Raw genomic sequence first — 23348 nt, 5'->3', positions numbered from 1 at the left:
CGATGTAATATCCGCAATTACCCGCCGCCGTCCGCGCGATAAGCGCGTTAAAGCTCTTAACGACGAAAATTGTGTTCATCAATTAACGCGTACTGCTCGGCCGATATTTAATAAGGAAAGCGCTATCTGCTTAATAGACCTCAAACAAGAATCCGTATCTGCGCGCTGGCGTGCACCGGCCGGCTGGAACATTCCTCCGGCGCGGCTCGGCGCGGCGCGAGCAGGATTTCCGCGGTGATTTTCCCAGTCGGAAAAGCGATCGCCGTCGCCTCACCGGTTCTGGTCGGCAATTCTGAAACGGATATCGTTCTTTATCAGCGGCAGGCCGCGTCGTTACTTGAGGAATCGTGGATCCAACGTTGCTTCCAGTTTTCCGTATCTGCGCGCGCCACCTCCGTCAATTTTTCCGTCTACCCCCTTTCTGGCGTCATTCTTTTAATTCCCCCGTTCTTTTTCTTCGCGTTTCCCCCGTCATCTTAGAGCGCCGCCCGGCATAATCAACCGATAAGCGGGCCTCATACGAGCGTGTCAGCCGGGAGCGTAATTGCTATACATTACCCGGTCTGGGCGTGTGCTAAACTCGGCAATTTGCGAGCGGAATCGTCGAATAAAGACGTTACACGTACGGCGCGCGGGCCGCTTCTTATCGGGTTCGATTACTCCGTGTTTTCCGATCGAGCCCGATACAGGCTACACGCCGGATTATTTATTCGAATTCATCGCGTCGCGGCGCGATGCACCTGCCGCTGCACTCCGAGCCACCGCCTTATCTTCCACCTTAAAGCGTTCTTCGTTTAACCCGCGAACCAGAGAAACCTGCTCCGCGGCGCATCATCGTCTCCATTTAGCCGGCAGTGTCAACTAGTCGCCCGTCCGTCCGTCCCCCGCGCCATTCGGCCGCGCGAGAGATAGACGCGCCGGCAGAACTGGAACGATATCGATGCTTTTAACTGTACAGTCAGTCCTACTGTTGCGGCCGTTAATTACGCCCGACCGTGAAAAATCCGGCTTACTTAACGGAAAAACCGACCAGAGGAACGACGAACGGATTGCATCGAATTACACGCCGAAGGAACACTTATCCTGTGTTCCACCATTCGGTTTGCGGGTAATTCTTTGATGTTCTCTCTGGAAACGCGCGGGGAATTTGTAGTTCGCGTTAATGTCTTCGAAGATGCAATGTAATTTGTAATGGAACGCGGAAAAGGGGTAGGGTGAGTTCAATGTCGTCAACGTCTAATGAAACGGAGTGTATTTGCGAAAGTAAATTAGGTATTGTACGTTATTAAATTCGGTACGCTAAAAACGATTGAAAGTACAGATATTTGACTGTCTAAACGCGATGGGGCCATCTCACCCAGAATTCTTTCCTATAGTAAATCCTCTAGTGGAATCATTGGAGACAAAGGAAACGTGTTTATCGTTAAACGCGTGTTTTCGAGAACAATGCACCTGGAAATATAGTTCAACGCGTGAACCAACACTAGAATTTCCCACAAATTCCAACGAATTCCACGTTGCAAATCTTCGATCCGCTTGAACTCGAAGGAACTCGAATTCCCTCGCGGTGTTGCTCCTCAGTTATTCCCCGGGAATGAATTCGGTTGAAGGATGGAGGGGTTGCAGGCGCGGGAGGGGGGCCGGTAAGTGCGAGTTAACGACGTAAGCGGCGTTCGCGTATATTTTATTATTTAATTTCAGCCGGTGGGGACGTTATGAGACGTGAAAAAAGTCTTGGGCGATATTGTAGGTGGATTTCCAGGCACGAGAACACGCCCCCGCTTCCTTCCCCTCCTCCGCGCTCGCCCCGCGGGGCACCGCGGCGCGCGGTGACATTATTATTCGTTATGAACGGGTTTACGAGGCCGCAAATCATAGCCGTGTTCATATTTCGAACGGCAGCTCTCCTCGTTATTCAGTTTAATGGCGGCGGTATTTGAATTCCCGATCCTCCTCCCTTGCCAGCCTGCCTCCTCCGTCCCACCCAACCCCCTTCGCTTCTCCGCGCCCCTTCGTCCTTCGGTTCACGGTTTTCCGCGCCCTCCTTTCCCGTCACCGGCGCGTTACAATGTTAAACGATAAAGAATGAGGCTGCGCAATGCGGACGTTTCCGCGTCCGTGTTCCCCTTCTTCTCTGTTGATTTGACGATCTCGTTTGCGACGAGATGTTTCGGATTCTGATGTCGAATCGGTGGCGTCGAGGTTGTCGAAGGAAGGGCCGTATTGGACCTTTCTATTGGGTTAGGAATGTATTCGTTTGTAACGAATTAAATTTCAGGTCGTTGGTGATTAACACTAGATTCACGGGCATTTGTTGTACACTTCATTCTATTATTCCTAAGAATTGATGCTCGTTTATTTAGATTGTGGAAACTGGAGATTTGATAGTAGGTAATTGGGGTAAAATATCGGCGTAAACATTTACAAAATAATATTTCTAGAATCCAATATGCGTCAATTTGACGCGTTCCGTAAACCTAGTGTTAATTATTGACTTGTTTGGTTTAGTAATGTAACGGGGGAACGATATGCTATGAGTTTCGTAATTAATTGTTCGTTAATGATATTTGAACAGTTTTTGGAATGAAGAATTGGAAGACTAATACGAAGAACTTCCAAATTTGACTTGAAATCCCAGAAACGTGGTAAAGGTCTTAGCAAATTTCGGCCGAAGGATCCCAAGTCTCTAGGAGGATCGGATTACTGGAGTCGTTTTGAGGGTGTAGCGGTTCCTTTTGGAAAAGAATCCTGTCCCTGGTTTCGCCACTGGTAAAAGGCGCCGACAACGCCTTCTGGGCAGCTTCGCGGGCAGCATCCCTTTTGAAAATGTTTGGTCAACGTCACTGGAGGTTTCTGCACCTGGAAAGGGGTTGACGCGATGCAGCCCTCCTTGTCGTCGCTTCGTACCCAGAATAGCGGGAAGTATATCACTGGTATTTTCGTTACGGACGGAAGTGACACGTTGTCTGCGCTGTCTTGTATTTAGTGCGTGTATCCAAGAAGCTACTTTTGTAGTGAAGTAGATAACTTCACTGTGCAGTAATGAACATTACAAAATGTACAGAAGATATTCGCGTTAAATATTTCAACACTAACTGCAATAAAATATATTGAACGTAAAATCATTTTGAAATTCAAATTTGAGTGTCAGAACTTGCAACACACTAGATAGAAGTGGGACACCATATTTAGAATTCGCGATACAATAGATAGATCCATACAAATTTCAATTTTATTTCAATCAAATTGTATCGGAATTATTTCATAATTTTATTTCTAAATTACGAGAAGATTTGACTTTTCTAATGGCACAAACAACTTCATTAAATACACGAGAAGGGAACTGTAGCGATATTGGCTTCTCGAACGCCCCAATTGTCTCGTCAACGGATCTATTACGCGTTTAACGCGAAGTGATCCGCGATGGGCACACGACGATAACCAGACGTGCAGTTTGCAGCAAATTGGGAACGCACGCGCGTGCCACGGTGCGAAAATTAAAGACCATAAATCATACACGCGTCCCGCATCGGCGGCCCATGAATATTAATGGAAATCATTGCGCCGTTAACAGGCCTATTAATCCAGGGTTAAAGTATTCCGTCTTCGGTGGTGTTTTCTCGGCACGCGGGAGGGTTCGCCCGGCGGCGCCGTTATTAATCCTATCAATCATTGACATTGCGGGGTTAATTCTGTTACCCCGCCCTTCGACGTTTATTCTCGCGCTCGGCTGAATACAAAGCGGATATATTAGTCGGCGGCGGAGATCGATCACGCTGCGATCAACGGCGATTACAGAACGCCGCCTTTAGGCGCGCGCGCTGGACCATAGAATTAAAATTCTTAAACCAACAAAGATCAGAGATAATCGAAAGCTACTTTGGACCTCAAAGAATTCTGAAACGAAACAGTGAATTGAATCCATTTATCTATTTACAGCAATCACGAACTTACAAAATCCAAAAGGTCTTCTACATTCCCGCAGAAGTTCACACAAGGATCACACAAAGATCAAGTACAATATTAACAGGACAGATCCATTTAAAATACAAAGTACAATCCTACAAACCTCCTGCACCCAGCAAACGAAAATATCCAAATATCCACGACATCCCAGCGTGCGACTGAATTATCCCGCAAGACGCCCCATCGAGAATGACCCACTCGATCACCGCGAATCATCCTATTCCGCCAATATTTTGGCAAGTAGAGTCCCCGGGAGGGGCGAGGCCGGCGTAGGTCAGCCGTAAAAGGGCTCGACGGTTCTCAGATCGATCGATCTTCCACCTACCGGGAAATCTGGCTGGATAACCATAAAGTGACGAGACCGGTGGCCACTTAACGACCTCTCTAGGAACGGGCGTCTGCGAGGAGAGCGGTCTCCGGGCTGGCCAGAATTTAGCGTAATTCAGCGATTCCTGTGCAAACGGACCGAGAAAAGACGCTGCAGAAGAGGCTGGACTACGGTCATCCCGGATCCCCGGCTCGGACCGCGGTTTTGGCTTTTATCCCTTTCCGAAGCGGCGCGTCCGCGATTGAATTTTATCTCCGCGCGCGGGCGGCCGGGCGACCGGTCGACTGGGGGATTCGTGCACGTGTGCACCGCGGGCCCGGAGACACACCCGGGACATGTAAATCCAGGAATACGCTGTTGGACGGCTGCCGTTGCGTTAAACAATGGCTTTTGTTTCAAAGACACACCACACAGCCCGTGGGCTAACGCGCTGGTGTCGGACTTCAGGGCCGAGCGACGCTCAAATCCCACTGGATATTTGACTTTCGATGCCGGCTCCCCGATCGCGGCTTAGAAATTCTATCGCCCCGACTTGGAGATTTATGAATCTCGCTGGCAATCAGCAATCATCCCTGCAACAGCCGGCGGAGAGACTTCTCGGGGTGTTTCCGAGATTTTGTCTTTTTTCTCTCGATATTTCCGTGGAATGTGGATGCAAATGCTTTTTGTTCCTTTTTTGGTGGACGGATGATGGATGCTGTTAGCGAAACTGGGTGATAAAGTATTGATAATAGAGAAATAATCTGGATGGACAGATTTTTATTGACACGAGCTGGAAATATTCATTTCGTTCATTATTATAAGGCGAACAGTTAAAGAGTAAAGGTTGAATTTTATGTTACCGCGGTTTAAATTGCAAGTAACGAGGAGGATGAGTGGCATTCCTGCCGTGTGGAGGTTAATTTATAAAGACCGTACAGGACGGTGCAAGAATCGTGAGTAATATATAAGTTATTGCGTCACGTTTCACTTCCATCTTAATTAGCGTTCGATGAAACGGAATCGAGTGACCGTTACATGGAATGGTAATCCAACATTTGGCGCGGCCTGTAGGAGATGGCAATTTATCCGCAGCAAACGAACCGCGTGTGTTTATGCGAGCTATCGTCCGCGAATTCATAAAAGCCGCAATCAGACATTTATCTCTCTTATTAGAAGCCCCATTACGCAGCGAATAAAATAGAAGTGTTTAATAAACCCGGTTAAGGAAAAGTCCAATAAAATGTTATTACATCCAATAAAATGTTACCGGAGCCCGGACCCGAGTCCAAAAATAACAGACGAAAAATTATCGGCCCGCGAACGGCGGGTTAATGCGATTTTTATTCGATTATTACCGCTCGAACGATCGCATACGATTTCTCGTAAAATCGCGTTAAGACGTCCGAGTTTATCGTTCGAAAATAATAAATAAACAGTCTCGGGACGGGCGCACACGCAACCTTATTGAATTTACCGGCGGTCGTCGCGAGCGTTTCGAGAAACGGGATCTAATAATCCTCCGTTCTAAACATTTCCGAATATTACCCGAGGGTAATCAACTGTTCCCGCTGGAGAACGTAAAAACCCGAGAGAGCGTAATCTCGCGTCTATCCGCCGGTATTAATCTCCGCGCGGTCACATTAGGCGCAGGTTATTAAAACACCTGTTCCCCGGTTCGTCGCCGATCGCTGTGAACCGGCTCGGTCGTCCGGGGGTGGGTGGGCGTGCGGCGGAATTACCATTGTTCCGATAATTGGAAACGTCTAGGCGAAGAGTAGGTATCAGGCGGCGTTATTCCGCGCGGCTGGCTGCGACTCGCGAGTCGAGCGAACCCGATTGGGCGAGTACAAACCAATCATTTGGGCTATTGGAGCCGGCTCCCCGGCGAACCCGGTGGCGAGAGGAGAACAGACAGAGGAAGAAGGCACGGGGCGAAGAGCGAGGGAAACTTAGGGGGCGACCGGAAAAAGGAGATCGGCTCGTCCGACAAAGGGACTCGAATAAATGAGACCGTCGATATAAACCGACGCGGAAAGCGCTCGGAGACGGTGAAATAAATAAGGAAAGAAAGAAAGTAGCCTGGGTTCGTCGGCGGGGGGATCGGGGAGCGGGGGCAGTCCCGGCACGGTGGCGGAGGGCTGCGAGGGCGGCGGATTTGAATATTGATTCGCTTTATTTAAATTCAGCCCGCCCTTATCGCCGCGCAGATATCTTCAACGCCGGAATTGGACGCGATAACGAAAAACGGAATGGAGAGATCGGGCGAATAGGCTGTGGATTGCCGGCTGAAAGAGAGAAACGAGACGGGACGGGCTTGGGATCGGGACGCGACGTTACGGGGGGAGTGAGCGGCAGGGAGAGAGAGAGAGAGAGAGAAAATGAGAGAGCGGCGAACTGGCGGAAGCTAGGACACAGAAGGGAAATGCAACCGGGAGCCGAATGGAATTTATAAAACGATTTTTCTTGGCTGTTTAAGAGGCCGCCTCCCGATCGCAGACGCGTTTCACGGCGCTCTCTATCGGCGCGGAGATCGTAGGAAGACGCGAGGTTATTCCCACGGGGGCCAGACGACGATGTATACCGGGATTCCACGGGAATTCGAGTGATACGATAAGAGCCTTGGAAATTTCTCCTCGAACCGGCGCGACGCGCCGCGATCCGCGTTGTTCTCCTCGATCGTAGACGCGATCGAGGCCCTTCCGGGGAAGCCGGCACGCATCGGCAGACGAAATTTCATGTTTTATTTATCTCGCGGGAAATTACGATCGGTATTACTTGATCTTGGAGCTGGAGGGTTCTGGTGCGCGTTAATGTTCTTAAGATCGATTGAGTGCGATGGAAGCTGAAGGTTGTAATGAGGGTTTCGCATTTTGGGAAGGTGGGATTATTGAAAGTTTGTTACATGTTGAAGGTTAGTGTAATTATTGTAATTGAGACAAGGAAAACATGATGATTGGGGGGTTCTATGAAGAATATTTATATCTGTTGAAGAGTAGAAGTAATTCCCGTACGATTTCTTCAAAGTCAGTACTTTGAAACTCTAAGGAGAATCTTTGTAGGTCTCGGTCGAATTTCATTTCATATTTCGTTATAAATATTAACGAGGATTAAGAAGATAGGAACGATCGAGGGAAGGGCTAAGAACGATCGGCGAATAAATTCGACACCCCTCCGTTAATATCCCCGCGTAAATCCGTGTACACAAGCGGCAGGGGGCGTGGTGACGGCGGCCGAGGGTGCGAGTTTTTATAAGGGCGCATAATTTTTCGGTCTCTCCGGCTGCAATTAAGACTTCTCGCGACGGTTTTCATAAAGCCGCATTAAATCCCGCGCGGGCCACGTCGCGTCGCACCGCCCGCCCCCAGCCGCCAAGGGGAAACTGCGGTAAAAGTGGCGGGGACGGAGGAAATATTATTTCTTATTCCGGTGAACTTCCAGCGTGGCCGGCATTAGGCGAGCGAAATAATTCTAAAGAAATTTCATAACTGTCGCCCGCCGGGGAACGCCGTAAGAGATGCTCCAGGTAATAACCAAAGCGAGAAAAGCGGTTCCCCGTGTTCCCGCCGCGCCCCTTTGCGCGACCCAGAGCCGCGGAGACGGACGAATGTTCGGAAAAAGACGCTTCGCTGGAAATAACCGTGATTTGTGGAAAGAACCGGTTACACGTTTCATTCCCACCCCTATCGTACTCGTTCGCCGACTTAAATTACGGCTCGCCGGTACGTACAGACTTCTGTTACACTGTGATTCATTTATTTCGCTGTTTCACGGCGGGAAATCGAGAGTGCATCTGACGTTTCGGAATTTTAAAACGCGCATTGATATTCATAGAAATTAATTTTAAATTTAAACTCTGAACATGATCCCAATGTATCGGTGAGACAATGATTTAATATCAATTTCAAACTCAGCACGCAACTTCTCACAATACAATGAAATAAAAACCTATATCCCCAAGGAATACTCGAAAAAAGTTCGCAAGCCTCAAACACCGATAAAAAGCTTATACGAAAAAATCCGGAAACACCACCGGTTCCTGAAGCAAAACTCGGGCAGGTCGTAGCGTTTACCGCAATTTCCTGGCGCGTGACTCCGCGGCCGGCCCCGGGGGCGTGCAGGATGCACGTCGAATCCGGTAACCTGAAAACGTCTCGCGCCCGGCCCGGAAGCGAGCGAGGCGATCAAGCAGGCCGAACCTTCCGCCGCTAGCGTAACGAATGCGGCGCACCGTTCTCGCGGAAGAAACCGAGCCGTTTGGCGATCCCCATCGCGTCGAACGGCCGAAATAATTATTCCACGCGACACTCCGTCGAAGCGGAAAGAACGTTTATCGCTGGTCCGTCCAGTCCTCCCCTCTTTCCCAGCCTCCGCGGGATTTATAGCCGCGACAGCCCCGAACCCCCTATAAGATAATAAATTCCGATAAGGGAATCGTACGTTAAAATCCGGCGCGACTCGTCCACCTTTCGCTCGGCCGCGAGCTTAGAAACGCTCGGGAAGCCGATCGAACCCGCGGTCGCGCGGTCGGAGCTGAACGAAGCCGCGGTCGTCGAGTAGGAAGTCTCGGAGGCGCCATATTTCCAAAGGGGCGTAGCTCCGGCGAGGGTGGAAGAAGGATTCTTTTCGAAATTTCCTCTCGACCACGTAAGCACCTCTGTCGCGCGATCTGTCAAGCTCGTTTCTCTCTCTTCCCCGACCCTTCCAACCGCCTTCGACCACCGCCAACACCCTACCCCCCTCTGCTATCCACCTCTCTCTTCCGCTCTATCGTTAACCTCTTTCTCCATCTCCGTTTTTTTTCCGTTGGATACACCGGCTCTCTCTTTTTCTCTCTCTCTCTCTCTCTCTCCTCGATGTTTCCGCCCGGCACGGTCTCTCGCCCGCTCCCGAGGGCGTTTTATTCGCATTCAAATGGCAGCAGTTTAATTTGCATGCTAAGAGTGCTCGCCGGCCTCCCTGCCACTCCGCCGTCCGGATTTCCATTTAAACTCACAAAATGGCGCTGACTCCGCGGGGCTACAAAATTTTTTATTGAAAGATTCGACGCGGATAGCGCCAACAGCTCGGATAGAGGAAAAAAAGGGGAGGGAAAAGGATGAGCGGGACTGGAGGGGGTGAAGAGAAAGTGGGGAGGATGTAAGAGGGCGAGAAATGAGGGAGGAAAGAGCGACGCTGAAATGAGCAAGAGTTCACGGTTATTCCGCGAGATAAAATGCCCTTTATCTGTCCCGCTGCTGTTCTTTCGCCCGCCACCCCCTCCGCGGGGACAATCGTCTGTATTTTACTCCGGAATGGTCTTACTCGTTTTTTTTTCCGAGACCTTCACGCTCTTGGGATTATTAAGCGGGCGAATCACTGGCTAATTCGAATTTCTTTTTTCATCCTGGCGGGACTGAGCGACTACCTTGTTCTTTGAGCTGTGGGTCTCTGGTGGTCTTGTGGTGGTTCTAGGTACTTGGAAAATTCTTTTAATTATGTTTGAGTTGAGAAGATTTATATATTGACGGAATTATGGAGGGTGCAGGCAATCTTCTTGTGCAAGTGTTGATAGAGCTAATCAGTAGTAGAGTCCAGGTTCTTGTTAACCAATGTTGTTCTGTAATATACCATGTTTAGTCCTAGTTTAGTCAACGATGAGTCGCTTGTAATGCATGTCTTAAGTGTAACGAAGAAAATACACGTGTACTCATCCTCCGGACTCACTCTCCTAATGGAACCAGTGGTTTCTATCACGCACTGATTAGTTCGGGTAAATGTTAATTAGCAGGCAGAGCAAGTTGTCGAAAATGGTGCACGGTATGCACGGCGGACCACCTTGAATCGCCAGCGGAGCGTACGGTGTGGCGGACTGCGAACGGTAATCGGACCGAACCGTGTCAATTAGATGCCGTGGTTCGTCTGAGACCTTCGCACAATGGGCATTCGGCGCCGCCTCACGTATTTATGCGAATTGCACCGCGCTCTTTGAGGCCTGGACAATGAGACCCATTGTTTATGACAAATTAACGAGGGGCCTTGCGCAACGCGGCCGATCGCCTCACCAAGTGTCATAAATTAATTTGTAATAGCCCGCCGCGACAGACTTGCTTTTGTTCTTTCGCGCGGTTGCCACGAATTCTATAAATCTCGCGGAATTTACGAAATACCTGCACTGTATCGAAGAAGAATAATATACGGCAGAGCTTCAGGGAACACAACGTAGTCGTAAATAATAAATGACAGAAGGAAATACCGATTATTGAAGTGAAAAATGAATTATTACTTACGAAGCTAAATGTCTCTATTGGTTAAATATTATTTCGAGTATTATGTAAGTAAAAACGACGAAAATCTTCTCGAATTCGTAACCAGTTTCAATCGCAACAAATTCAATAAAGATAACTTGTACAACAACGCTGTTTTAGAAGAATTTGCAATTAAAAAAAATGAAACGATACACTACGCGAGCGCATGAAAATGAAGTCAGGAACGCGGTAGAGCAAAGAACGTTATCTCGTTAAGCAGTTTGTATTCGGAACACCTCAAACAGGAAGATTTGGGAAAATAGAGCAGATCTCTCCGGAGCCCGGCCCGCTTATTGGCCCAACTGGGCAAACACAACCCCATCGATAACCGTGGAAGTGCACGCGGGATCCAGAACCCCGCTGAAACAATAAGCCGTTGACTCAACGTTATCCGCTTACAAGTTAAACTCGGAGCCGGCGTTTCCGCCCTCGGATCTTTTCGTAAAATTCGGAATCGCGTTCGACTTCAAAGCAGCCCTATTGTTTACGGAGCTATTAGGGTGTTTAGGCATTAGACGGAGGGCCGGGATCCTGTGTTACCCTCTCCCTCTCCATCTCTTTCTCTAACGCATCACGTTTACACCGGAGGGAATGCTGGATTTGTCTTCTGCCACTCCGACAGGATCACCGACACCCGATACGAGTCCTTCGAATCGGAGATATGAATTGTTTACCGCGTTCGAGCTGATCATTTACTTCCAAATAATCTATGACATCTAATACACTTCATTTCTTCGGAGAATTCAATGAAAGTTAACTCAAGATTATCCAACTTTCTGAATCAATTGAAACGCACAGAAGAGTAATTACTAATACATCTTAGTGTTCTATTAATCAGAAATAAATAATTATCGATATTAATCAACCGGTTAGAAGTACCTTCCCAATTATACAAAGAAAATTCAAATAACTCGAACTTCCGCAAACAATTCGATCAATTTATTTGCCCACTAATAATTTCCTCCAGCCGTAACCGAATAAAGTAACAATTGTCCTCCTAAAAGACCCACGAAGCTTAAAAACTCGATTCAATTACAATTCATTGAAGCCGACCAGCCCCCTTCAACCCCTAGAAATCCGCTTCCAGGTGCAGCCCAATTAATACAATCGCCGCCCCGATAAATTAAAAACCCTATTACGCATCGTACGAGCGTTGCCCGCCAAACCCCACCCCCGCCCGTATCCACTTACCCTCTCCACCGAGAGCTCGGAAATAAATGTAAGCGGCGATACAGCGACGATCGTGTGCCGGGTTTTTCGATTCGGGGGTGAACGAGTTCAATCCCGGGCGATCGTGGCTTTATCGTAGTATCCGTGAGAACTCCGGGGGCTGCCGATGGTGGGGACGGAAAGTACACGAATAGGAGCAAGGGGTTGGCGAGGGGAGGAGTGAGCGGAGAGAGAGTGTCGGTCTCACCCCAACCGATGGATCGTCGAAAGAAGATGTATGAAATTCCGGCGCCTCCCAGTCGGTTTTCTCCGCCGTTGGAGTAGAATATATTGGATTCTGGTAGTCAATAGAGGCAGTTAGGGGTGGCAACACCACGCCAGAGGCCGGCGGCGTTTTATCACGCGCCTTGATATACTGGGCGGCCGCTGTTAGAGGGGTTAATCTCTCACGCTCGGTTAGCTCCTATTTCTAACCTCCCCTTACCTATTTCGTTCTCGTCTAGCCCCACTTTCTACCTCCCCTCTCCGCCGCCCGTCAAACGACCACCTCTCTTTCCCTTATCGCGACGCCTCGCCCCCGGTTTCTTTTCCCCGTTTTGTCCCTCCGTGTATTTATGTATATTAATGGACCTAATGGAATTGCTTCATCGGGAGCCACTCGAGAACGGTCGGTTCCCCGGCGATTCCGGGGGGTAGTTGTGTTGTAGCCGTGTTATTCGATGTGACGAGAATGTTACGCCGCTTTCACTTTCCGACTTTTTAATTCTCGGTCGCGCGGGTACGTGGAAGCGGTTTTTTCAGTGGCTGTTAATGAGCCGTGTGACGTGGGAGATTGATGATTAGATTATAGATCTTGTGAAAGTAGACATTTGCCGGAGTATCCGCGACTTGCGATATTTGCGTTGTAGATAGAAATTAGGTCTGCGCTCTATAAGAAAATCGTACCGCCGAACGCCGCTGAATAATACAATTTCGAAAGTAGACCTGAATATTAATGTTGGAGACCTAAGAAATATGATGTTCATAAAATTGTAAATATCCTCGAACGTCAACGGAAAGATTCACCAAAAAATAACCGATCCCAGCTGCACAAAGCCTCAATTATCTGCGTTCCGAGAAGTCAGCGATAAATCTGGCTCATACGGAACGCGAATATTAGTGGCGTGGATCCTGGACCCGTACATTACCGCAATTACCGTCGCGTACGCGGCCTCTCCCTTTTTATGAGCGGCGAAACAAGGGAAGGCAGGCTCGAAAATCGGCTCGAGGTGTTAAACGCGGCGGGCGGGTACCAAAGAGCTGCGGACGAGAGGCGCGGCGGTGTCGGCGGAAGAAGCGGAAAGGTGGAATAGAAGGAGTGTAGCGGCAGGAGCGAGGAAGAGGGAGCTCGTTAGGATTTTTCCGCGGGTGCTAACCGCCCCGGCGAGAAGAGAGCGACGAACAATGCTGTCCTCTGTGGAAGCGCAGCGCTAACGAGACGACCGAACACCGGCCGGACCCCGTCAATTGTTTCAGCAAACAACGAAACAATGGACAGTGGCCGAGCGATACTAATGGTCGGTTTATACGCTCCTTAACTCGCCGGAGGGTTCTCCCTCCGCGGCCCCCGCGGGACAGGAACCTCGCCTCTTCCAGGCCAACGAGGCTGGAGCCATATTGGGCCACCCTGGCTCTCCGCTATCTGCGCTCCTCCCGGCTCCTCTTCTTTCATCTCGCTAGCTCGCTCCAGCTCCGATCGATATTTAGATACTTCGCCTCGATTCGAACGCTTTGACCGGATAGATTCTACGCTGCGCGTAGATTCCTCGGGGCGAGGTTCCACGATCCGGGGGTTACGACCCTTTGGTGGATTGGTGTGTGGAAATGGAGCGCAATGAAGAGGAGCGAGAGTTTTTGTAGCATGATATTACTCCTCATAATTGTTAGTAAATGTCGGTGGTATGATGAACACGTAGCATTGATCAGTAATAATTAATATAGCAAGTACCGAAAGATTTTAGATTACGGTGTAAGAACTTTGCGTTAAAGAACGAAGACTTCTCAATGACGTTGTAGTAACCACCCCTTTCCTGTGTAACTACCATTTTCACGCAGGTTGCAACGATTTTAGCTTCCCACCGGCAACATCGACGGCACAAGTGAGACGTGCAACGAACCCAAACTCGATGGAGATGATCTTCCACGTAACCGGAACCAACGGCCGCGTCTCCCACGAGCAGATTACCTAATATGTCCGTTGGACTGTGCGTCCGGTGTGGATGGCAGTGGCCAGCGGCGCGGGTTTCTCGGCCGGGAGCAGTAAATATCGACGAGGCGGCAATTACCGGCGATGCGCGAGCAGAAAAGTCGGGGAGTCGCGTTTGGTGGCGCGCCGCGCCGCCGGTTAACGGAAGGTGAGAATTAACGACGGCCATTGAGGCGATACCGTTTCCGTCCCGCATCGCTGCGGAAGAACAGTAAGCACAATTCATTGGCAGGCCTTTCCGTGGATCGTTTGTGGGAACGGCTCGCCACGGCGACGGGTAGAGCGCGGCTTGTTAGAGGTCTCGCGGTAAGAAACGAACGAGGCAAGAGGATTTGAGGGGACCGGCCGCCGGGGGCCGCGCGTTTAGCTGCCTCCCGATGGCTGGGAAGTTGTTAAATCCGGTCTCGTTATTAGTCGTGTGACTCGGGCCTTGTTCCGCGAGTTGGCTGAAAGTTGGAGGCTTTCAGATGGGAGTCCAAGATAATCGACGATGACTTGCGCCTTGGGGGTAGTTCCAAGAAACGTTTGTATGAAGAATTCGTAATGGAGATGGCGAAGGCGGAGATTTATCTCTAATGCAGTTAGAGAGCCACGATACCAATGGAATGACGTAAATCTTCCAAATGGAGTTGTGTTTATTATTAGACCGGAGATTTTCGTGCAAATTGAAATGTTTAATAGAAAATGGGTTTTCCTAACGAACGTTACAAAATGTATGCTTTAGATATTCGTACTAAATTTACAATCGACAATTATTAACACCAATATTCCCCCAATCCTGTACATCACTCCACCGAAATTCTCGGAGTGCGTTACAAATTCCCTCGAAACGCCAGTTCCAAGCGTCCCCGCCATTAACGAAACTGCACCCCAAGAATATTCATGATTCCCCGCGCAATCACAATCACAGCGCGCGGAAGTCGGTTCGGGTGCTTCGGAAGTTACGAGGGCCGACGTTCGCGTCAAAGAAGTCGCGGTATCGGTCGACAGGATCTCGACAGTCGTTTACGAGGCGTAGGAAGCCTGGAGTCGTCCCGTCGCCGGGGGGCGAGGGACGCAGGAAGGCGGCGTTCGCTCACCTACGGAACAGGACACCCCCGTCCGGGCGATTCCCGATACCCCAAATTGTTAATAACACTTCTCCCCCTCGTCGCGACCGATATCGCCTCGCATTACCATGTGAATATAGCCGTATAGTCGTCCCCGGCGGAGGGTGGCGAGGCCCGTTTACAGGGGGTTGAACGCCGCGGCGATACATTATTCCACGGCCGCTAATGTAATATGACGAAGGTCGGCGCGGGGGACCCGGCTTATCGTTCCTCGAGATAAGGAGACCCCGCTAGTTATCCAGTTAGCGCGTCATTGTCCGATGATTTTAGATCGGCCGCCGATACATCGTTTTAACGCCATCCAGCCACGTGTGCGCGCCCCCCTCGCCTGTTTCTAGGCTACGATTCCGCCTGCGACACCGTCCCCCGCGTTCGCCAGATACGACGGGATACGATGACAAATGACGCGCGCTGGGAAGCTACCGATCTCTTCCAGCCAAACAGATTCTCATTCTACTCGAGGAGAGATAGCGGCGGCCGCGGGACCCAGTCACCGCGTCGGAATCACTCTTGCGGCGGACGGTTCTTTGTTCGAATCCTCGGTATACAGCCCTTCCGTAGAATTTTTCTGACGGTGGACCGCTCGGGATTACGGATAGAGAATCTAACTGAGTATCGCGGAGATTAGCGGTCGAGAAAGGCACTCGGAATCGAAGTGGATGGATGCGATTTAATCTGGAAGATGGATGGACACTTTGTTTAGCGGAGTGTAGCAGTAGGGTACGTTTTTCTATGGTAGCGTTGATTATTGATCAATTATTCAGTTCCTAAGTCATCCCCTATGCTACGAGTACCCTAACCGAATATCTCTAGATTCAGCAACTATACCAGCCGTAAGGAGACATGAAAGATCGGGAACGCAGTCGTAAATACGGGTCTCGTGAGGATCTTCTCGCGGAACATGACGCGTGTCGAGCGTCGGGGGCCGCGGATCGTGCGCCGGTTTTTCTGGGCCGTCGGTTTCGGGCCCCGGACCCCGACACTTTGACCCGGCCGGAGCGTCGAGCTGGCCCGGAGCTCGCGCTCGGGCGCACGTGCACGTGTGCCCCGGTGCACACGTTCCTGCACACAACGTACGAGAGCTCGTGAGATATTTATGCGTCGCATTGTCTCTCGCCGATAAGTTTCGCCGCGGCAGGCAGAGGCCTACGACGACAACTTCATTCGTGCGCGCTCGGGCCGGCCCTCGAGTTATGAACCACCGGCCCCGGATCGTATATACGCCCGCCGCGGTTCCACGCTGAACCCGCTTGCATCCGCGTGCACAAGGAGAGAGGAAGAGAGACAGGGAGACAGAGAGAAAGAGAGGACAACCGCTTTGTGCACGAGTGCACACGCCGGGATCGGTGCACGCGTGTCCCGAGACGCACCACCCGGACCTCGGCTCCGTTCCCAGAGACGCTCTCTCTCTGCTCTCTTTGCCGATGCCTTCGTTCCTACGTTTAATAATATTTTCGGGGATCGTTGTTTGGAATGCGCCGGTTCGAGGGTCTGATGCTGCGGTGGTTATTGGTGGATTGGGTAGTAAGTGTCTTGGCCATTTGGTATGGGTGCTTATGGTTTACGGTAGAAGCTTTTGGCGTGGAAATGGGAAAATTGAAAAGCAGAAGGTAATCGTGAATTGAAATGAAGTTACTCTTGTCACTTGTGGAAAGTGCAAAAGAAGTTTTAATGATTGGATACTGAGATTGAATATTCTACTACTGAATCATTGTTCACATAACGTTGAAATGTCGGCGCTATGTGAAGTATCGCGGAGTATAGTTAGCTGATTAGAAAACAATTTCAATATTTTGGGAATCCCTTTTAGATAACTGTTTTCCCTTTGGTTATTAAGTTAGTCGGTGTACGAATTCTACCGAGACTCAACACGAGGGAGCGAATTTCGGTGAAACCGCGGCACAAAAAGGATTAAGGAAGAGGGGAACAACTCCATTCGAGTTTCTTGATCCCGAGGAGAGCGTAAACGGCGTCGTAGGAGGCTCGAAGCGAGGCGGAATTTAAATAGCCGCCCCCGTCGGGATTAACCGCCATTTTGCGCTTCCACCCTCCGGCGGATGGGGAGGCCGGAAGGGGAGGGAGACAGGGAAAAACAAGATGGCGGTGGGCGAAGGGTGGTCTTGCCACTCGCGGCAATTAAATGCGATAATGGCGTTAATTATTGTAGGACGTCGTGCGCCGGGAATAGTTTTGTCCCTCCCCGGAATCGCCCCTGTAATTTACCCTTTCTTCCTCGTCTTTACGCGCGCCGTTGTTGCCGCCGTCGACGGGGTGAAATAACGTCGACGGCGCTCTCGTGAAATCGAAGAACCTCAGTTTGATCTGCGATAGCTCGTAACACGATTCCTCTATTAATTCCGGATATTGCCGTTTTGTTAACAGACTCAAGCTTTCAATCATGCATGATACACGCTTCGTACTGAATCATTAAAACAAAAAAGAAAATGTGGAAGACAAATTCCTATCCCTCTTCTTGTTAGTACTCACGTAACTCCAGTTATATTCCATTCAACTCGAAAAGAAATACTTCTATTATTCCCTATACAACTACGAATAAATATTTTAGTATCTCTATTTTATTACCACCTCCAATATCGTTTCACGGAAGATTAACTCATCATATTACATTACAGAGAAATACCGTTCACAGCAAGGCAGAACCACCGTAAAAATTTCCGACCAGATCCAATCGCGTAGAAGAATTCTACGCCCCCGTCTTCCCAACATATCACCGCGGCGGACGTATCGACGACGTCGGGCCGACGTCAGGACCGCGGGGGGTGGGAGCGGGGTTCGTTTCACCGTCGAAAGGAGCCCGTGTAATGGCTGGACGGAAGCGTTATTGCCGGGTTCGTTTGTAACCGTGGCCCGACGGACAGAACTTTCGCCGGCGACGCGGGCAATTTTGGTTCGAGTTTAATTACACCAGCCCCCGAGGGACAATCAGATATAAACGGCGTACACGGGCGACCGCCTTCGACCACCTCCGGCAAGGGATGGCAAAGTGCGCGGGAGAAAATGGCCGGACGGCCGGGCGTCGGGCGTCGGTCTGACATTATCGGCGAAAAACGAGTGAACCCGACCCCCGGGGCCGGCGGCCTGGGTAATTACGAGTCCTTTCTTAACAAATTTTTAATTTAATCGTTTTTTCTGCCGCCCCAGTTAGCCACCAGCCGCCCGACAATGGCCGCGGGGGCTGGCCGAGGGAACGCGCGATAAATAATCGTCTATCCAGCCGATCTTTCCCTCCCCGCCGCCTGATATTAAGCCAACCCGACGGAGATCCAGTTACATTGTGCTTCGTCGCTCGATTTAGAAAGAAATTAGCGGACCTAGCCATTCGGAGCGCTGTTTTTCAAGCGGGGCGATATAAAAAGTATCTGGAACTTGATTTCGCCGAGCGAACGCAAAGTAAAAGTAATCATAAATAGTTATTTCGAGAATAGATAACGTTTGGTATTTGCTGCATGGAACGATAAGCGGGTACGTGTATGTTGTTATTGACGGTTGGAGATGCTTGTATGCGGAAGTTTGTTTTCAACGCATCTGGTGGATGTTTGCGCTTCTGTAGTTACGATAGCGGTTTATCAGTTATTTAATTCCTCAATTTATCTAGGGGATTCACGTTTATCTAGGAAAAAATTCTATTGGGATTGGAGACGATTTTGCTGAGTACGAATAACCCTTGAAGTTCGTAACTGCATGTAGTAACTAAGCGCAGATAAAGATTCGGAGAAAAAGCATTAGTCTGTGTCAACAACTATTCATAATCTATTCAAGATAGATACTCTAATTCCTCAAATTCGACACAAATTCCTTTCCTGTTTACCTCGCAGCCATCGTGAGAACCGTCTCCACTCGACATTGACTTTGTCCCGAAATGAAGCTGAAAATCTCGGTCGACCGGGTAACTACAACGGATCCACCGACTCGTTCACCGATTTTAGATCTTCTACTCGCTTTTTACACCCCCGCGCCATTCCACAAATGCATTTTTTTCCTTTCGTTCGTTGGACAATCGAAGGAGCCGGAGTTAATATCGTTCGCAACGCGATAGACTCTGCCTGTCGTGCTCATTCCACGGAATAAGACGTTCCACCCCCCTGGAACACGGCCAGCATTCACGGCCCTGGGGCAACCGAACTGGGTCGTGCCTCGAAATCTCTTGAATGGACTCTCTCTTTCTCCCGCCGGGGCCACAATGCTTAGGATGGACTCTCCTCGCGGCGCTTTTCAGGTGAGCGTCGCTTTATTATCGCGGCGACTTTTCACGGCGCATTCAGCGCCGATGAACCGGTCGCTGACTCCCTCCCCATGTCTTTCTTTAACGCGGCACAAAGCTGCGACAGCTTCCCTTTTTATTTCGGCCCGTTCCTCGCTCGATCGAGACGGGAATGTCATAATTTACTGGGCCACTTCTGCCGTGAGCCATTGCGTCGGGGGTGTTGATGAGATTCCAATCGTTGTTTGAGAAAATATAGGGGATGGTTTTTCCGGGAAGTTCTTGGGAGATTGTGGTCCACATGATGTCACGTCGAGTGGGATTTACTATATCATATTTCTGTAGAATGAAATTGTTCTTTCTTATGTTTCAAATGTAGATGCAATATTTGGTTAGAAAGTAACCGAGTCTTTGATATTGTTAATCATATGCGTCTTCGTATCTCAATTTCCAGAATTATGATAGTTTAAACTTTGCGTTTCACCTATAGAAAGTGTACCAATCATGTTTACTTCAATTATGGAATTGTGTTAATAAGATTCAATTAAGTTTCAGAGCCCATCGATATTTTAATAATGATGAAGTTTTATTAATGTTCGGTTCCGGGGAATTTCATCAAGGCTAGAAACGAATTGAGCAGCGCTTAGGGGCGTCCCAAGGGTGGGTTCACCACGAAACAATAATAACGCGTGCTTTACGACACGACCAAGCTTTCGTATCGGCCACCTACGGCCAACTACACGAGCTACCACTTTGCGCTCACTTAGGCGGTGCACAAGTAACAATTCAGCGTACGTCCCCGGTGTCGAATAAATTGCACGAAATTATGGTGGCACGTTATGTCGCGTAAATGGCCCGATAGAAACTTGCCAGTTCGCGGAGACCCCGGCTCGTGGGACGTACCGGGGATGGATTCATTGGGCTAGCGATCAGCTTAACGAAGATCGAAGTGACTTGGATTGGACACTATGCGCTGTTTTCCGTGTTAACTGTGGGGGTGGTAGACAGACCTCGCGTCCTAAAAGTCTCTTTATAAGATATGAAGATAAAACGGTACTAATCAACTTACACAAATATTTCATTTTTCAAAGTGTCCGCCGGGACGACGAGAAGTTGAAGATTGTAATTAATGATTCTTGAGCATTGCCGGACTACGAACAGAATGTACTGAACTTAGAAGAGATTTCAATAATAATTCAGGATAATATTCTACACAGTCAGGCTTCAGTAATTTTTTCCTGCGTTATGGCCACACTGATTAGCCAGCCATGACGTTTCATCTTGCCCAAGGTACGAAGTCAATTACGTTACAGTCGCATTACCAAACAGCCGTGAACTTACTTGCATTTTCTAATCGGTGTTCTCGCAAGAAAGTCATTTCGTGCCTCGAAATTCGTGATAAAAACGATTATCATGGTTCACCAATTTAACAATTAACCCTTAACAGAGTCGTCTCTCCCGTTCCTCCCGGACGGAACATATTTGTCTTTTATCTTTCCAATTAGCAAGTCAAAGATATCACGATGATCAATGCGTTCATAACCGGTTTAGGATTAACTCACACCGACCCGTTTGACGCACACCGATGTGCGTCTCTCCTTTCTTTCTTGCTGTCTCGCATCCTTGTCTTTAGCGCTCTCTTGTTGCCAACATACCTCGCGCGACTTCCCCTTTCCTTTTAACAAGAACCTCGCGGAGGAATATTAATTAACATGTTGATCGATTCGCATGCACTGTTGGAGTTAACGTTAATTCAGAGCACCCGATTAAATCGTGCACGTCTGATAAATGACTTGCGTCGGATTGCACGCTAACTATTCTGTAGGTATGCGCAGAATTACCATTCTGTGTACGAAATTCTTATAAAGAATTCTTTTCGTTTTTTAACATTTCGAAACATCCGGGAAATGCCTTTAAGTGTCTCAGGATTTCCTAGAAGTTCAAACATTCCTCGAAGAATGCCCAAAATGTTCTAAGCAGAGATATTAAGAAAGATTGTCTTAATTTCCCAAGAATTTCCTAAGAATAAATTCTTCGCAATGAAATATTCATGTAATCGAATATTCGATGAAAACAGCGATTGCTCAGCGGTGAAAAAATTCATTTTTCTAGACGGCTTGCAGAAATTTATTTGTTTATTACTTTTCCTCGATAAAACGCGAGTTATAAATATCTCGCTTCGATTTGACGTCAAGTAAACGCTCGTTCTCGCTTCAGAACGCTTCTCGATTACCACATTACACTGTTGTCCGCTTAATCTCGGTATTTTTTTCGCCGCTATCTCCGCCCATTCATCAACCAAATTAGAATAGCATTTCCTAAAACGAGAGATAGACGGTTTCGCAATCGTCGACGCGAAATTGTTTACACCATAATTAACGTAAGCGAATAATTAGCGAGCGGCTCGGTAAATGAGCACGGATTGATATTGCTATCGTTGGCTGTCATAAGCGGCATAAAAACACTCGTTACATAACGAATTAGTAACATCCGTGTGTCGAAGAAGTCATGTTTTATTTCGTGACTGTTATCTCGCTGCCTCTCCCCCCTCCCAACCCCCTCACACTTCTCCCCCTCGTTTCTCTCTCCCTCCGTCGTTCTATCTCTATTTGCTTCTTTTCACCGATCGAGCCAATCAAAATGCTAATTAATTTTTTGCTCCTCGCTTCACCTTCGACGCTTTCTTCGCCCATGAATCTCCTGGCTCCGAGTTAATTAATAATAATTAGCGGGCACGATTGCGCAATCCGACTGTTTCTTACGAACGCGGCGGCAGCCAGTTCCAGGGAAAATTACTTTTACCGGACGACGGAACCAATTACGGTGAACTACAATTACGTCGCACGTGAGAAGCGGTGGAAACAAAACGGTGGGGGCTCACGGTTACGCAATCGACGGCCGATCCGCGTTAATCAATGAGCCTTTAACGAGGTTAGTGTGTCGATAAATTAGCAGGCAGAAGCGGACGTTTGTTTTTGCAAATCATCGGCAAAGAACGCCGTTGTGAAATTGTCCGGCGGGTAATATTGCTGCTCGTTATCACCGGCATTTTTCAATTCATCGCGCGGCCGTTTATTTAATTTGTTGGCGAGCGAGATATCGAGGCCACCGATCGTTCTAGCCGTATATCGGTTCACAGTGATAATCACCCGGCGAGTTAGAAAAACGCGACTTTCCGGTGAGTCAACGCATTCCACCGGTTTTTCCTCGCGACGATCGATCCGGCCACTTTCATTTTTCCCCGCACGTGCTGCCAGCTCTCGCGGAAGATCTTCCAGCGTGTGATCTCAGTGGCCCAAAGCGGAGTCAGTGGAAATTTATAATTTGTTGTGCTCGAACAAATACGTTCAACGATAATTATCGGATCAATGTAATTGGTCGTTCGAGCGGGATCTCCTCGTTCCTCGAAAATGGTATCATGTTTATTAATACAGCGCGAGGCTCCGATCGTTAATTCGATGGTCGCGGTGTGTGTAAACAGCTGCATACTGTACAAAACAAATGCAGATACCGAGGTACCGGGTAGCGGCGGATAAACGTTCGTTTCCTTCGGTAATATTTCACGCGCGCTCTTATCGGTTGTATATAAATCGTCGGTTTTATTTTAACGGCCCGGGCCCGTGTGTATCTTCATCGAGCATTCTCGCCAATCGCGATAGCCGCCGCTGATTACGCGCGATCAGAAATCAATACCGTTCCCGAAAAAAATTCTAATAATAATCGCGTGGCTCCTCTTTGATCGTAAAGATCGCAGATTCCGAGAACTCCTAACGCGACGGAACCGATTCGCTCGTCACGCGGCATCGTTAAACTCCGTCCCCGGGGAATAGGAGCATAAATCTCCCGGCTCGCCAAAAATTTCATCATTCCGTCATGCGCACGAGCAAAGGGGAGTCCGAGGCAGTTTACGCGGAGACGTTTCGCCTGACGTCTCCATCGGGCCATCAATTTTCTCGAGGATTCCCGAAATCAATTTCCTTAAATTCACGAAATTCCACGATGCCGTCTTCTTTTTCCTTTTTTTTCTCTTTTTTTTTCGTTT

This window comes from Nomia melanderi, chromosome 2, assembly GCF_051020985.1.
Source record: "Nomia melanderi isolate GNS246 chromosome 2, iyNomMela1, whole genome shotgun sequence".
In the NCBI taxonomy this organism is placed as follows: domain Eukaryota; kingdom Metazoa; phylum Arthropoda; class Insecta; order Hymenoptera; family Halictidae; genus Nomia; species Nomia melanderi.
Note: the sequence above shows the minus strand (reverse complement) of the source record.